Source organism: Pristis pectinata, chromosome 14, assembly GCF_009764475.1.
Source record: "Pristis pectinata isolate sPriPec2 chromosome 14, sPriPec2.1.pri, whole genome shotgun sequence".
Classification (NCBI taxonomy): domain Eukaryota; kingdom Metazoa; phylum Chordata; class Chondrichthyes; order Rhinopristiformes; family Pristidae; genus Pristis; species Pristis pectinata.
The window spans coordinates 27,694,826-27,710,277 of record NC_067418.1 but is presented as its reverse complement, the minus strand read 5'-3'; the positions used below and the strand labels follow the sequence as shown (position 1 = coordinate 27,710,277).

The 15,452-nt window shown below is 39.0% G+C and overlaps 1 long non-coding RNA gene across 1 annotated transcript; it reads left to right on the top strand.

The window, feature by feature from the left end:
- The first annotated feature begins 1,483 nt into the window (after positions 1 to 1,483).
- LOC127577871 (uncharacterized) lies at positions 1,484 to 5,293 on the top strand. The gene is made up of 4 exons (XR_007957453.1): positions 1,484 to 1,595; positions 2,835 to 2,915; positions 3,731 to 3,842; positions 4,858 to 5,293. It is a non-coding gene; the product is annotated as an uncharacterized LOC127577871 (long non-coding RNA).
- The last annotated feature ends 10,159 nt before the right edge of the window (positions 5,294 to 15,452 follow it).

Genomic DNA, 15,452 nt, shown 5'->3' with positions numbered 1-15,452 from the left:
TGACATGAATTACTGAAAGTTAACATCCAGGTACAGCAAGCAATTAGGAAAGGTTGAATAGTACGTTGGCCTTTATGGGAAGAGGATTTGAGTTGGAGTAGAGGCATTCAACTTCAATTATATAGGACCGTGGTGAAACTAATTTAGAATATAGTCTCCCTATCTTAGGGCAGATATTCTTGTGGTAGAGGAAGTTGTGGAGTTTCAACAGATTGATTCCATGTCATATGGAATCGTATGGTGTGTTGACCTCCATTAGTCAGGGTATTGAGTTCAAGAGCTGCGAGGGTAATGTTGCAGCTCTATAAAACTCTGGTTAGACTACACTTGGAGTATTGTGTTCAGTTCTGGTCACCTCATTGTAGGAAGGATGTGGAAGCTTTAGAGAGGGAGCAGAGGAGATTTAGCAGGATGCTGCCTGGATTGGAGAGCATGTCTTATGAGGATACGTTGAGCGAGCTAGGGCTTTTCTCTTTGGAGCAAAGGAGGATGAGAAGCAACTGATAGAGGTTTACAAGATGATAAGAGGCGTAGATCGAGTGGACAGTTTAGAGACTTTTTCCCAGGGCGAAAACAGCTAATGTGTTGGGGCACAATTTAAGGTGATCGGAGGAAGATATGGTGGGGATGTCAGAGGTAAGTTTCTTACACAGAGTGTGGTGAATGCGTAACGTACTGCTGGCAGAGGTGGTGGAGGCAGATACATTAGGGACATTTAAGAGACTCTTAGATAGGCACATGAATGATTGAAAAATAGGGGGCTATGTGGGAGGGAAGGGTTAGATCAATCTTAGAGCAGGATAAAATGTTGGCACAACATTGCGGGCTGAAGGGCCTGTACTGTGCTGTAACTGTTCTATGTTCATATGAGAATTTAAGAAGATTGAGCCTACAGTCTTGTGTTTGTGAAGAATGGGAGGTGATCTCATTGAAACTATACAAAATGTTTTTCACAGATTGACTGGGTAGATGAGGGATTTGATATTTCCCTGGCTGGGGTATCTAGGATAAGGTCTCCCATCTCAAATAAGGGGTTGGAGATGCCTTTATCTAAGGTGTAATGAATCTTTGGAATCCCTACACACTTAATTAGTGTGTGGTACATTGAAGACAGACAGGTTTTGGATGTTGGGGATATGGGATCAATGCAGAAATATGTGGCATGAGGTTATTAGATTAGCCATGATTTTATTGCATGGAGGATTATGCATGAGTGGTCCAATGGTTCTACACTTCTGTTATTATCTCTGCTACATAGAATTGTCTAAGGACTGGAATTGCTCCACAATTCTACAAGAATTTATAAGAGATTTAGTATATCTTGGGATTTATAAGGGATTGTGGAGAATGATTTGACAAAGGGCATTGTGAAGTAGTTGTTAATGGCTTTTTGTTTGGCAGAATCAAGTTTAAGCAATTCCTACTTCCCTCAGGATTGCATGACCATGGAAGATGACACCTGCCAACCTCCAACGTGCCTTTGAGGCGAATCGTCACAGCTTGGGCATGAAGTTTTCCAACGTGCTCAGAGAGGAGTTCAGTGGTCAATTGATAGATCAAGGGGAAGAGTGGAATCATCCATTCAGAAAGATAAGGTAAAAGTGCAATTATTTGGCAGCAAGTGATGAGCTCTTGGCATATAATTTAAAAATGTCATTAGGCAGGGAAACTGAAATTATAATAGAGGAGAAAATATGTGATGTCATTTCAGCAGGAGTTGAGATAAAAGGATGGGAATAAAATGTGTTTCAACTCTGAATTCAACAGCATCAGGTAAGGGTAGGAGCATCTTCAACATCATGAGATGGAATTTGTGAAATAGCATCACACAGTACGTAGTGATATAGGTGAAGGTTGAGATGGAGTGTGTGGAATAGCAGCACTTTCAGTAGAAATAAGTGGTGGAAAATTATTTTGTTTCCTTGAAAAATGCTTTTGATTGGTGTTTAAAGACAAATCTATCATATGAATGACATATAGTCATTTTTTGGACAAAAGTAATCAATGAAAAATACTTCAGGCACACACAGACTAGTACTCAGCCATGTAATGTGTTTTACTTTCCCATCATATTCCAAGTATTCTGCAATTGTAGAATAAAATGTTTAAAGCTATTGAAAATAACTTCTATAATAGTTTATAAGAAATGATAACTAGGAAATGAGTCAGTCACCCCAAATTATTGTTGATATACTGTATGTCCTTCATGTGGGCACTGTTCCTAATCTGTGTGTATGCTCTGTTTCCTTACCCTTTTATTGTGCTACAACCATTAATCTAGTCTTCAAATAAGCACGGTCTCTGCTTCAGACACCAGCTCGCCCTCAAAACCTATCATGTCCTATGTCCCAGCCATCTTGCATTTAAATTTATTTAAACATTCTGCTTATTATAGAATGAGTATTTTACTATGTGATCTTAAACCATTTAGAACAAATAGGAAGCTGGCTGTAAAATAGTACCCCTAAAGTTAGTTTCTCATATTGAGAAATGATGTTCCAAACAGATTGCTACTGGGACCCCACTATTGCTCACTATTTGCATAAACAATTTAGACTTAGGAATCAGAAGGGAAAGCTTGAAAATATGCAGAAGACAATGACATAGAGAATATGAGAATTCTAGAGGAATAATGCAAACCAAATGCAAAACACAAATATAAATGTAGAACAGGTTTGTAATTGCCATCTTAATTGCAATTAATTGCAAAAAGCTAAGTATGAAGTGACACATTGCAGAGAAGAAAAAGGCTGATAGTCCTTGGAAAATGTGTCAGCATCTCTGTAGATTGTAAATAGAACCCACTATGATTCTGATTATGTCTCTTTTGTCAGGGTGGAACAGAGGGTCCTGACGTCAATGAAGCCTTTACTTCTCTTCTGCATTACATGGCTTACACCACAAGGCAGTGTAGGGTAAGCTATAATGATCTTTGTTTTCTTCACTGCACTTCCAGACACTTACAATCTGTAGAATATTAAGGTTTGGGATGCAGATGGTATAGCTTGAAGTTTACAATTAGTTATCAATTTAGTTAACAAACTCAAAATTAGTTGTATAGCATTAAAATGTTAATCAGTACATATGAATTGCAAAGAGCCATATGATTTGTGAAGCATTAGTATATGTTTGTTATTGCTTGGAAAAAATGGAATTGAACTTGTGCAAGCATTGGTGGGTTTCATGTCTGTGAGAGGACAATCAGCTACTGGAGAGAAGATAAAAAATAGGTTAAACTAAAATGAGAGATTTTGAAGTGATGGCTATCCCTGTCTTTTGGAAAGAAATAAGGATCTAGCCTGGAACCTGCAAAGAAGTTGAAGAGTTAAATTATACGAACATCAGAGAAACATCGATTGAGGAACACTGGGATGTTTTAGGAAACCAAAAGAAACAAGAATGATGTGATAATAACAAGGCTTGGACTAAAAAGCATCATTTATAAGTTAGGATAATTTGGGCATGTTTCAAACATGAAAATAGCTGGAGTGCCATTGAGAAGTTAAATTGCAAATAGCACTCTTCATGTAGAGGCAGTGCATTTTAGACAGATGCTCTAAATAGATTTATTGTCAATTACCATTGGAAGATTCTTCAAATTACTACTGCCTTGACTCGGTCAGTGCTGTAAGTATTAATCAAATGATTTAATGACTAATTTATCTATTTCTGGGGGAAATTAATGCAAGTGAAGTTTAAATGTAACAATTCTGTAACATTTAACTTGCAGCACTACTATGAGAATGTACCGATGCGTGAAGAGATGAAATAGAGGAAATCATATCCAACGCTATCACACCGATCTGAAATACCACAAGTGTTCATCCAGCTATAAAGCTCCTGTAAGTGTGTTACCTGAGTTTAGATCTGGAATGGGCAGGAACAGCAATGGCTTGTGGAACAATCACAATGCAGCTTCAAAGTGAACCCACACCAGTCTTTGGCTCAGTTAATAGAGGAAAAATTTAAAACAACAGATGCAATTGCTGGAAATTTGAAATCAAAATATAAATTATTGAAAATATACAGCTCAGACAATATAGTAAAGAGGAAGACAAATTACAAATCAGATTTGAGATCCTGGCAAATATTCTGCTGAAAATGTTACTTTTGCCCTGCGCTTTCTGAGTCACCTTGCTCTGAACTCTGTTGTTTTATTTGTGTTCTCCTGTTTTTTGGACGAGTTGTTGAACAAATAGAAACTATTTTTATTTCTAATGCAATTGCCTTTGTTGTTTAACAGGAACTAAATCTTAGAGTACACTTAAATCCCCAGGTCTAGATTTAGCCAAGTACCCGAAATCTCAGCTGCACAGCTTTAGTGTCTCAGGTGGTAAACCCTCAGCCATCAGATTTCTGAACCATCCATAAACACTATTTCATTATTCCTTTTTGTTTGCACTATTTATTTATTTTGTCATTCTGGTATTGGTTTATTATTTTATAGTAATTTATGTCTTTGCACTGCACTGCTGCTGCAAAAACAACAAATTTCATGACATACAAGTCAGTGATAATAAACCTGATTCTGGTCAACCTCTAATATTGTGGCCAGGAACTGTAAAATCATTAAGAGGCACTAAATCACTGCTTGCCGTGTCTTCAAAATTCAAACAAACTTTTGAAGATGCAGGGAAGGAACCTAACACCTGTTTGAGGTTCCCACTGGGGCCATCAGAGAGCTGAAACCTGCAGGAACAGTAGGTTTGTGTGCAAGCTGGCAGGTGATCCTGGTATAGCAGTTGACCTGGCAAAATAAGTATTTGAAGTATCTTTAGCAAAAGGTATATTTTGTTTTAATACAAACCAATTTAACCTGATCTGTTAATAACAGATGTCTTTTTATTTTGATAACAGAGTAAATGTACTGACAAGGTTCATATTCAAGTGGCCCCGGGTTCTTATGCAGTGACAGCAAAATCAAGATCGTCTCACAGAGAACAGACACGTGTTATACACTTGGGACCAGACCAGACCATAGATCTCATTTTTAATCTATGAACTGTAAGGAGTACAGGATTGCAAAAGTAATAGCCAATAGCCCTGTTTTTTTTCAGGGGAATTTTGTATTTTGTGCACAGCGCAATGGTTCTCATTCATGTTTTATTAAAATGCTGTTTCTTATGGAGCAATTGAAAATAATGAAGTAACTATTTCTGAAGTGCCATGCTGCTTAATGCATTTGAATAGAATACAATTTTAAAACCAAACATAACTGAATCATACACTCTTTTTGCATTATTCTTTATACATGACAGTTTGTATTTCACATGAGTACAAATCTGGTGTATGCATTAATAAATGGGTCAATTTCTAATGTGCTTTATTAAAATGGATGACAAATCTAGTATCAGTATAATATAATAAACAATGAAATCTAGTAGCATTACATTTTGGAAAATTTCATAATAAATGATCCCTGAATGATCTTCCTTCCTCTTCTAAGGAAACAGCACTGCCTCTACATTTCATTTAAGGAATCCATTTTAATATTGCTGCATTAGACATTTAACTCATTAAAAGAATTTCAATGTTAGTCCTTGTAGGTTGGGATTTAAAATATAATGCATTATTTTGAAAAGTTAATTTAAACATTTGTAAAATGACCAGGCTACAATCCAAACATAAGATTATTGGCAGCAACAATGTAAGGCCATAACATTTCATCTTTAATGGAGAAAAGTGTTCCCAGGTGGCCCACAAAGACACAAGAGGTCACAGTCTCAGATTAGGAATGGTAATCAAAAGGTTGATCAAAGAGGGTGACTTTTAAGCCACTTAAACAAGAAGAGATTGAAGAGTATAGAGGACCAGTGCCATAGTGTGGCACTCAGATATTTAAAGACATAGTAAAAGGACTCTGCTGAAGGTTTATAACCTGATGGCTGGGGGTATTTTCAAAGATCAATGAAGCTGAGGGAAGATCCAATCGCAATATTAAAACATAGAATATCAAGATAGAAATGAATGACAGGGTAGAAAATAAAACCCACATAGATTGACACGATAGAAGGAACTTGAAGTGTTCCTTCACTAAAGAATGGGGCTCTGGAACTCACCATTTGACAGAATGGTTGAGGCAGAAGCACTCATTTTAAGAAGTATTTGGATGAGTACAGACACACTAACCCAACAACACTACAGGCTAAGAAATGGAAAATGGGATTAATCTTAATGACTTTGCTGCATGAAACAAGAAAAGCCAAATGGTGGCCTCCCGTGCAGTAACTCCTTAAAATTAAATGAGACCTATCCCAGGACTGGAGAGGAAAAATGAGAAACTTGCATTTACATTGTGCCTTTCATGTCTATTTCAGAAAATCTTAAAAGTATTTCATTGGCAATAAAGTTGAATAGTAGTCACAGTTATAATGTAGGAAATGTGGTAGTTCCCCCAAACAATATAGTGATATTGAGCAGATAATCATCTTGGAAATGATTGCTTTGAGATGAGGAAAGCAGCAGTAACTCCTTTGTCCTTCTTCAAAATGGGGTCTGTCTGAAAGGTCTGAAGGAAGGCACCTCTGACAATGCAGTAATTGGTTTTACACTAGAGTATCAGTCTAGTTTTTTTTAATGCTGAATACTTCAAAGTAGGACTTAAACTCAGAATCTCCTAACTTTGATGAAGAGTGGTACTAGTTGAGCCATGATGATATTGAAACTAGAACTGCTGTTTTTTGGTCTCCCAGTTCAGTTTACAACAACAGAAAATACTGGAAATGCTCAACAGATCAGACAGCATATGTAGAAAGAGAAAACCATTTCTTTCACTCTTTTTCTCTTTGCACTGATGCTACTTGAGCTGCTGAGTGTTTACAGCATTTTCTGTTTTTATTTCAGATTTTCTGCATCTGTAGTTATTTTGATTTTTTATACCCAATTCATTTCCCTTGACTGACCATCTTTAATTCCTGCATTTATCTATGTCAAAGCTGTTGCTTAAGCCATTCTCTGGTATTGAGGATAACTTGCTTCTGCTCCAGTTTTAAAGTGACAGAGGAAATTGAGGTGGGATCTGCTGCAGCTGCTACAGGTGAGGTAGATGATCTTTGATATGGTAGGTGAGTGAATTTCTTGATGTTGTGCACTCCTTCCACTCTTTGCTCTTAGCCTCTGTGTGCACCAGACAAACTCTGGGTGCTTTTTGCCTTCCTAGATGCCTCTTCTCCATTTTGAATGGTCATGATCCAGGGATTCCCTTCAAGTAGCCAGAACATTTAAAGAAGGAGATATAAAGTGAAGTATTTTCTCTGTGCTCATGGAAAATTTTTGCTGTGGTGGAGCTCAGAGTAGAGAGTATTGTCAGTGTGACATCTAGGCCTGCCTATTGGAGCTGGTTGAGCATTGATGCTGGGGTTGTTGGTTTGGGACACGATGCTGACATTGGAGTGCCTACCCTGCCAATTGATTGAGGACTTTATGGAGATAACGTTGATGATACTTCGATGCTTTGAGTTGCTTACCCAAGATTGTTCACGTCTCTGAAACACAGAGAGCAGGAATTAATGCTGCTCATTTGGTCTGGTTTGCCTGGATTTTGACCTTTCAGCATTCTTTTTCTCAGTGGTGGGTGGGGCGGGGGGGGGAGTTGGTTGGCTAACAGTGAATTTCATTATGGCTCACAATTTTTGAAGGTATTGTTGATTGTCAAGGGAGGTGAGGGAGGGGGCTGTGGCACTATGTGATGGAGTCGGGGTAGTAGAATACCTCTCTGGTAGATGTTTAACGTAAGGCCCAACCTCCCCTATGCTTTGGTGAAGGAGTCGACAATGACTTGGAGCTCCATCTCCAAATGTTCACAAACACAAGTATCACCTGCATGCTCATACTCGGGCACTTCAGGGTCCAAAAGGGCATGAACCTTACCGTTTAACTAGCATGGAAAGAGTGAGAAAAGTTTTCCAACTGACTCCTCATGCTGAGGAAATGGTTCAAACATAGCGTTGTCATAACCAACACCCTGTTTTGACAGACCTGTACAAGGCCTAGTAGCTTTGATCCAACCATTGATACATGCTAGATTACATCATCCTCCAAGCAAGGGATCACAAGAATATCTATTTCGCTTGCACCATGACAGATGCTAACAACTGCTGAACTGACCACTGTGTAATCTGGTTTCTCATGTCTATCAACCTGGCCCTGAGAAGACATGCTGCTAAAGGAACACAAGCTGTTGAAGCACAAAGACAGCTCAACTCAGTCATTGCCTCTGACAACTCATTGATTCCTAACCAACAGGAGCTGCTGTGTATTGGCCATGCTTGGTCCATCTTGAAGTCTACCATAATTAGCACCTATGAAGAGATTTTTTTTGGCTTCTCCTCCAGACACCAAGGTTGGTTTGATGAGAGTGATCAAAAGATTCAGGAAAAGGAAGGTACTGGAAACACTAGTATCTCTAGGTCACAGCATTGAGAAATTGATACTGCTATGTCCTTTCGTGGTCATTTTGCTGTGGGACACAAGAAAATGATAAATTGTTGAATTGGTAAGCTACTTATTTTCATAAATATAGGACTACTGCATTTTCATTGTGTAGACAATTTACTGGATGCATTTAAGAAGATGGGAATCAGCTTGATCAGAAAGTAATGTTTTTGTTTTTAAATTCCAGCCGACATATTTTAATTATATCAATATTGCAGCCATGAGTTTGAAATAATTAACATCAAGATTCCATTCAAGTTTGCAAATAGCATTTAATACAGCTGATTCAATCTATATAAACATTAGCTCTTTTAATAATTCTAGTAACTTTTGCACCCTCATTAACCTGCTAGTTTTGTATACATTACACAAAATTCTTGCTGAATTATAACTTTTGAAATTATAGTTCACTGTCTTTTCCATATTAAACCATGAGCTCTATAACTTCACTTTATTCCCCCCTTAGGTGAACTCAATTGGCTGTACTTCCCATGAAGTCATCCTGAAATCTATGTACAGCTGATGAGTTCACTGCTCACTGCATTGTTAAGGTTTATATTATCTGTAACCTTTGTTATGCTGCTATAGGATTATAAACACTGGAAGAAGTAATTGCTTCAGAACTAGCCATTGGAGTACATCACTGCAAATCACCTCAGAATCTGAAAAAGCCCTCTATCTGCCATCATCCTCTGCTTCCCTTTAATAAGCCAACTTCACATCCGTATCACCAATTTTCTATAATTCCATTGGTTTCAATCTTCTTAATTAGGATCTCATGTGGCACTTTGTCAAAGGCCTTCCAAATGTCCACATATGCATCCAACTACTTAACCTTGATCAGCCTGCTTTTACCTCAAAAAAAATTAAATCAAACACTATTTTACTTTGTCTTTCTTTGATTAACCCATGCTTTTAAATGACTTACAATAAGTTTCTCAGCATCAATTTTAGTCTATGCAGTTTCAGGGTATATCCTCTTTTTAGAATACAGTACTGGCAAACCTTCTGTCATCTTGCACTGTTCTAGAATTCAATGATGATTAATTGATTGTAATTAAAATATTTGCTATTAAACACTGCTACATGGTTCATTTGATTGGGGACCCTCATTCAAATAAGTGCATCTCTTATTTAAAAAAATACCCACATTCAGCTTTTTTATGCCTCCAAAGGAATGGGGTAAATTTAAAAGCCTTGCAGGAGTAATCCCACTTGATCCTGGAGCTTCTTTTTTTATTGTTTCATACCAAAAGCATTCATTGAATCATAGAACAGTACAGAACAATATAGGCCCTTCAGCCCACAATGTTGTGCCGACCTTTACACTTCACCTAAGACTATCTAACCTCTTCCTCCCACATATGCCTCTATTTTAAATTCCTCCATATGCTTATCTAGTAATCTCTTGAATTTGACCAACGTACCTGCCTCCACCACCTCCCCAGGCAGCACATTCCATGCACCAACCATTCTCTGGGTAAAAAACCTTCCTCTGATATCTCCCTTGAACTTCCCACACATTACTTTAAAGCCATGCCCTCTTGTATTGAGCATTGGTGCCCTGGGAAAGAGGTGCTGGCTGTCCACTCTATCTATTCCTCTTAATATTTTGTACACCTCTATCATGTCTCCCATCATCCTCCTTCTCTCCAAAGAGTAAAGCCCTAGCTCCCTTAGTCTCTTTTCATAATGCATATTCTCCAATCCAGGCAGCATCCTGGTAAATCTCCTCTGCACCCTTTCCAACGTTTCCACATCCTTCCTATAATGAGGCGACCAGAATTGGACACAGTACTCTAAGTGTGGTCAACCAGAGTTTTGTAGAGCTGCATCATTACCTCGCGGCTCTTAAACTCGATCCCACAACTTATGTATGCTAACATCCCATAAGCTTTCTTAACTACCCTATCCAGCTGTGAGGCAACTTTCAGGGATCTGTGGATATGAACACGCAGATCCCTCTGCTCCTCCACACTCCCCAGAATCCTGTTGCATTGGAACTGCCTCCAATTAGGGCTAGCCAAGGACAGCAACAATAGTACATATTATCTTGGGAGCTAAAAAGGGGAAAAGAATTGAACAGGAAAAAAAGTAACAAATTTTAAAAAAAATTAACATTCCTGGTGCCATTACTCTGCACACTGGTGCATGAAAAAATGTGGATGCTGTATAATGTAAAAATATTAATGGGTTCTTAAGGTCACCTGTATATTTTGATCTTTGGATTACATTGCTGAATGCAAGCTAAATTTACAAAGCTACCACGTATCACATAAAATACAAAGACTCAACCTGGTTAATTTCCTTCTAAAATGATGAAACCTGTCTCCTTTCATCCTTTTTTTGGGTTGTCTCTCGTTCTTCAGTCAGCTTTTCTGCTTCATTGAACTTTTCTGCCACCATTTTATTGTGTTGCTCCACTCGCTTTCTTCTTGCTTCCTAAAAACATGAAGAGTGCGAAGGTTTTTTTTAAAATACACACATCTTTGTTTTCTTTTGGAAAAATTAATGGTAATTGTTCACCAACCAGAAAGAAGAATGGTTGGATAATTCAGTGTCTGTTTCATACAATCTGCCTGTGCAGAGTTGGGGTCAAAATGTATTTACCAGTTTGCTGGCAGGTCAGAAGAGAACCACTAGCAATAAGTTCCTTGTGGGTACCTACACCTCAGAGCACAGAATATTAATGTTTTAATTAACTTCATACATTTTTTATTTAAACTTTACCTTTATTTAAATATTTCAGATTTAATGATCAACAGCATTTAAATGGATGATCTTGCTCTTAAAGTTACTGGCATTTGTTGTTAAAGTGGGAGGAATAGAGGTATTTTAGCAACAACTGAGTTTGTAGGTTTTGATGTAGCTTATTGTGAAGTGCTTCGAAAAGTTCCAAGGTTATGGAAGTCATATAGCATATGCCCTATGTTACAGATTAAGTTACTATTGGTGAATGTCCCTTTAAGACATAGCACAGTGGTGTGTGTGTGTGTGTGTGTGTGTGTGTGTGTGTGTGTGTGTGTGTGTGTGTGTGTGTGTGTGTGTGTGTGGGGTGCTTACGTCAACAGGAGATAAGGACGTGATGACGTTTTTGGAACAGTCAGTCGGAGTCAGTCAGAAGAGAGAGTGCCAGCCTGCTGGTCTCTGTATCGATGGATGAAAAACAGTAACTGTGTCTGTCACTACAATCCATTTATGGATTTTTGGAATAATCCAGTGGAGTCCACTTTGTCGTTAACCTGTAGAAGGAAACAGGTATTTGTGTGGACAGCCATGTCTCGGATGCCTTTTGGGGTGGCAGACACTTCGGAACAAAGGAATGGAGATCATGAGTGACTGAGGTATTGTATGGGTTCCATCGTGGAACATTTGGATTTCGTAACTACTCTCTATTTTCTCTCTACGTTTCCTCTTCAGTCAACGGTGGTTTTGCAGATACCTTTGCTCACGTTTCATCTTACGGCTTGCTGAACTGAACTTTGAGAACTATTCCTGGATTTGGAGTTTGGGAATTTGCCACACACACACTTCGAGTTTAGTTTTTGGGGTTAATGTTTAAGATCTAACATTTTTACTTCTAACATTCTAACATTTTTATTTTTATTTTTCTTATTATCATAAGTAGTTATTAATAAAATAGTTTTTATCACTTATACATGACTCGATGTGTTTCTTTTGTTACTGGTATGTGAGACCTATTACTAGCATGAGATGAGAGGAACCAATGGATGGAGTATGTTTGTATTTTCATAGTAAAGTGGAAGACAATTGGTGAAAGGACAGAGCAGAAGGAATAGGGAACAAGAATAATAGGCCATTCACAGTTGACAGACAATGCTAAAGGTGCCCCAGGAATCAATACTGTGGACCCTACTGAAAGTAGCAAGGGCACAGAATTGGCATTATCATGACCATGTCTATTACCAAGAGAGGCTTGGGGGGTCCACATCTCAGTGAGCTGGCCAATCCCTAAAGGACAGAGCTGCCAGACTGGGTCTATGGAAGGTAGCAAGTGAAATAACAGGCGGATAAACTAACTTGATCCTTTCCTTGCCAAGCTATCTGTAACAGACTCACCTGCCTATGGCATTCTTAGTGGAAATGACCAGTGGACAGTCCTTGGAGACAAAGTGCTGTCTTCACTCTGAGGATACCCTCCATTGGGTTGTGTGGCACAACAATCATGCCTTATGGAATAGATTCAGAACTGGGCATCCAAGTAGTGCTATGGGGCAGCAGCAGAAATGAACATGCCACAATCTGTAGTCTGATGGCCCAACACAACCTTTATTTGACCATTTCCATCAAACAAAAGGATTTATCCTGGTAGAATAAGGAGCGCATAAGGGTATCCCAGGAGTAACACCAAGATGAGGTTCCAGCCTAGTGAAGCTACAAAACCAGATACTTGTGCGATAAGCAGCAAAAATACCATGCAATAGGTATTCTCACAATAGGTATTCTCAATGAATGGATTAGATCAAACCTTTGTCGTCCTGCCCTTCTAGGTGTGAAGGGTAATGGTCAGTGAAATAGCTCATGGGAAGAGGAGGCTCCAAGAACATTCACATCCTCAATAAGGTCAGTACTAAAGACAAGGCTGAAGCATATGCAACCATGCTCAGCCAAAACTAATCAGTGTCAGCTTCCTCACGAGATCCTCACCTTCACAGAAACCAAATCTCCAGCCAATTTGATTCATTCCACATGATATCAAGAAATGGCTAAGAGCACTAGAGACAACGAAGGCCATACTATCCTGGCAGTAGTAACGAAGGCTTGTGCTCCAGAACTGTCTTTAACCTAGCTGTTCTAGTACAGTTAGAACAAATGGCATAGACTCAACAATGTGGAAAATTGCCCAGTTGTGTCTTGTTCACAAAAAGCAGGACAAAACCAATCTAGCTAGTTTCCACCCAAATTAGCCTACTCCCATTCATCAGCAAAGTGATGGAAACGGTCATTGATAGATTATTTACTAATAATCTACTCCTGAATGCCCAGTTTTCATTTTGCCAAGACAATTCTGCTCCAGACCTCATTATAGCTTTTGTCCAAACATTCCAAAAATGAGGTGAGAGTGACCACCCATGACATTAAGGCCAAGTGTGACATCTAGGCACTTTGGTGAAACTGAAGTCAATGGGCACCCAAGGGACTCAGACTCACACAAAGGAAGGTGGTTGGGGTGGTTGGAGGTCAGGTATCCCAGCCTTGGGTTCACTACAGGCATTCCTCAGGACAATGTCCAAAGCCCATCTTAAACTGCTTTATCAATGACCTTCCTTCCATCATAAAGGTCAGAAGTGAGGATGTTTACTGATGATTGCACCATATTCAACATCATTCACAATTTCTCAGCCAGTAAAGTGATCCACGCCTTCATGCATTGAGACCTAGACAACATTTAGGCATGGACGGGTAAGTGGCGGGTCTAACCACTATCCTTGACATTCAATGGCATCACAATCTGTCCCCTACCATAAACACTGAGCAGACACTCAACTGGATCAGTCACGTAAATGCTGTGCCCATGAATGCAGGTCACAGGCTGGGTATCTTGTTGTTGGTGACTCACCTCTTGATACCCCAAACCCTTTCCACTATCTAAAAGGCACGTCAAGGAGCATAATGAACTGCACTTGCCTAGATGAGTGCAGCTCCAACAGCTCTCTAGAAGCTCAACAACATCCAGGGCAAAGTAGTCCCTTTACCACCAGTGAACAGTGACTCCAGTGTAGACTATCTACAAAATGCAGTGCGATTATTTACCCAGGCTACTCTGACAGTGCCTCCCAAAGCCATAAACTCTCCACCAAGAAGGATAAAGGCAGCATGGTGACATCACTGCCCGCAGGTTTCCCTGTTAGGTCACATCATCCAGATTTGGAAAGCTTGACTCCTGGGATGATGGGTTTCTCTGATGAACTGAGTTTAAGGATGATTGGTAGATGTAGACTGGAGTTTAGAAGAATCGGAGGTGATCTCATTGATGCAGACTAGATGAGTGAGTAGGTTCTGGGAACTTGTTTTCTAAATCTGGAGAATCTAAAATTAGAAGGCATAGTCTCAAGATAGGGGATGGCTAACTAGGACAGAAATGAGAAGAAATTATTCAAAGAGTTCAAAATCTTTGGAATTCTCCACCTCACAGGATAGCAGATGCTCCATTGTTGAGTATATTCAAACCTGAGCATGGTTTGTCCTGATTTTTGGACAATGAAGGAATTGGGGTATGGGCATCTGTGGAAAAAGTGCATTTAAGGCACAAGATCAGCTACTGTGCTATTAAATGGTGGGGTGGTCTTGAGCTGCCTATCACCTGTCTCTTAACTTTGAAAAGTAATACATTTTAAAAGGAAGAATACTTTTATAAGGAACGGTTTCCTGTGTATGGTACCTGCAGCTGAATTTCTTTTATTTCATTTGCTTTCATTTTCTCCGCTTCCATCATATCCTTCCTTGCAGTCACCTGCTGGAGATGTGCCAACCTGCGGGCTTCTCTCTCCTTGTCCTCAGAAGCAATAGACTGGATCCTGGTTTGAGTCTTCTGCTGCAAACACTGCTTTGCTCTCTCTATTTTCTCCAACTTCTGTTCTCTCTCTTCTGTCTTTCTAAAATCATGCTGTAGACGGTGAAGCACTTTCTCCCTAAAAGCAAAATACTGAATTAAATCAGTGACACTTCTTAATAGATATGGGGAAAAAAGTCAAAATTACTTTACTACTGCGTTACAGTACACCTGCGCAAAGTTTCTGTTCTAAAAGTATGTACAAAGAGTATTCAAATTCATTCAGTTTGCAATCATTTTCTCTCTTAACTAAACAACAGATTTCATCTGTAGATTTAAAGGTTCAATGTGTTACAGAATGGCTGTTATTTAGCTTTGGGGAAATTGGGATGCATTTCAGTCCTGAGTAATGACATGGAAATCTTACAATGCTGACTATAAGAGTTTCACATGAAGTGAATCTGAACTATTTCCCAAGGTGAACAAATGTATTAGAAGTTTACTT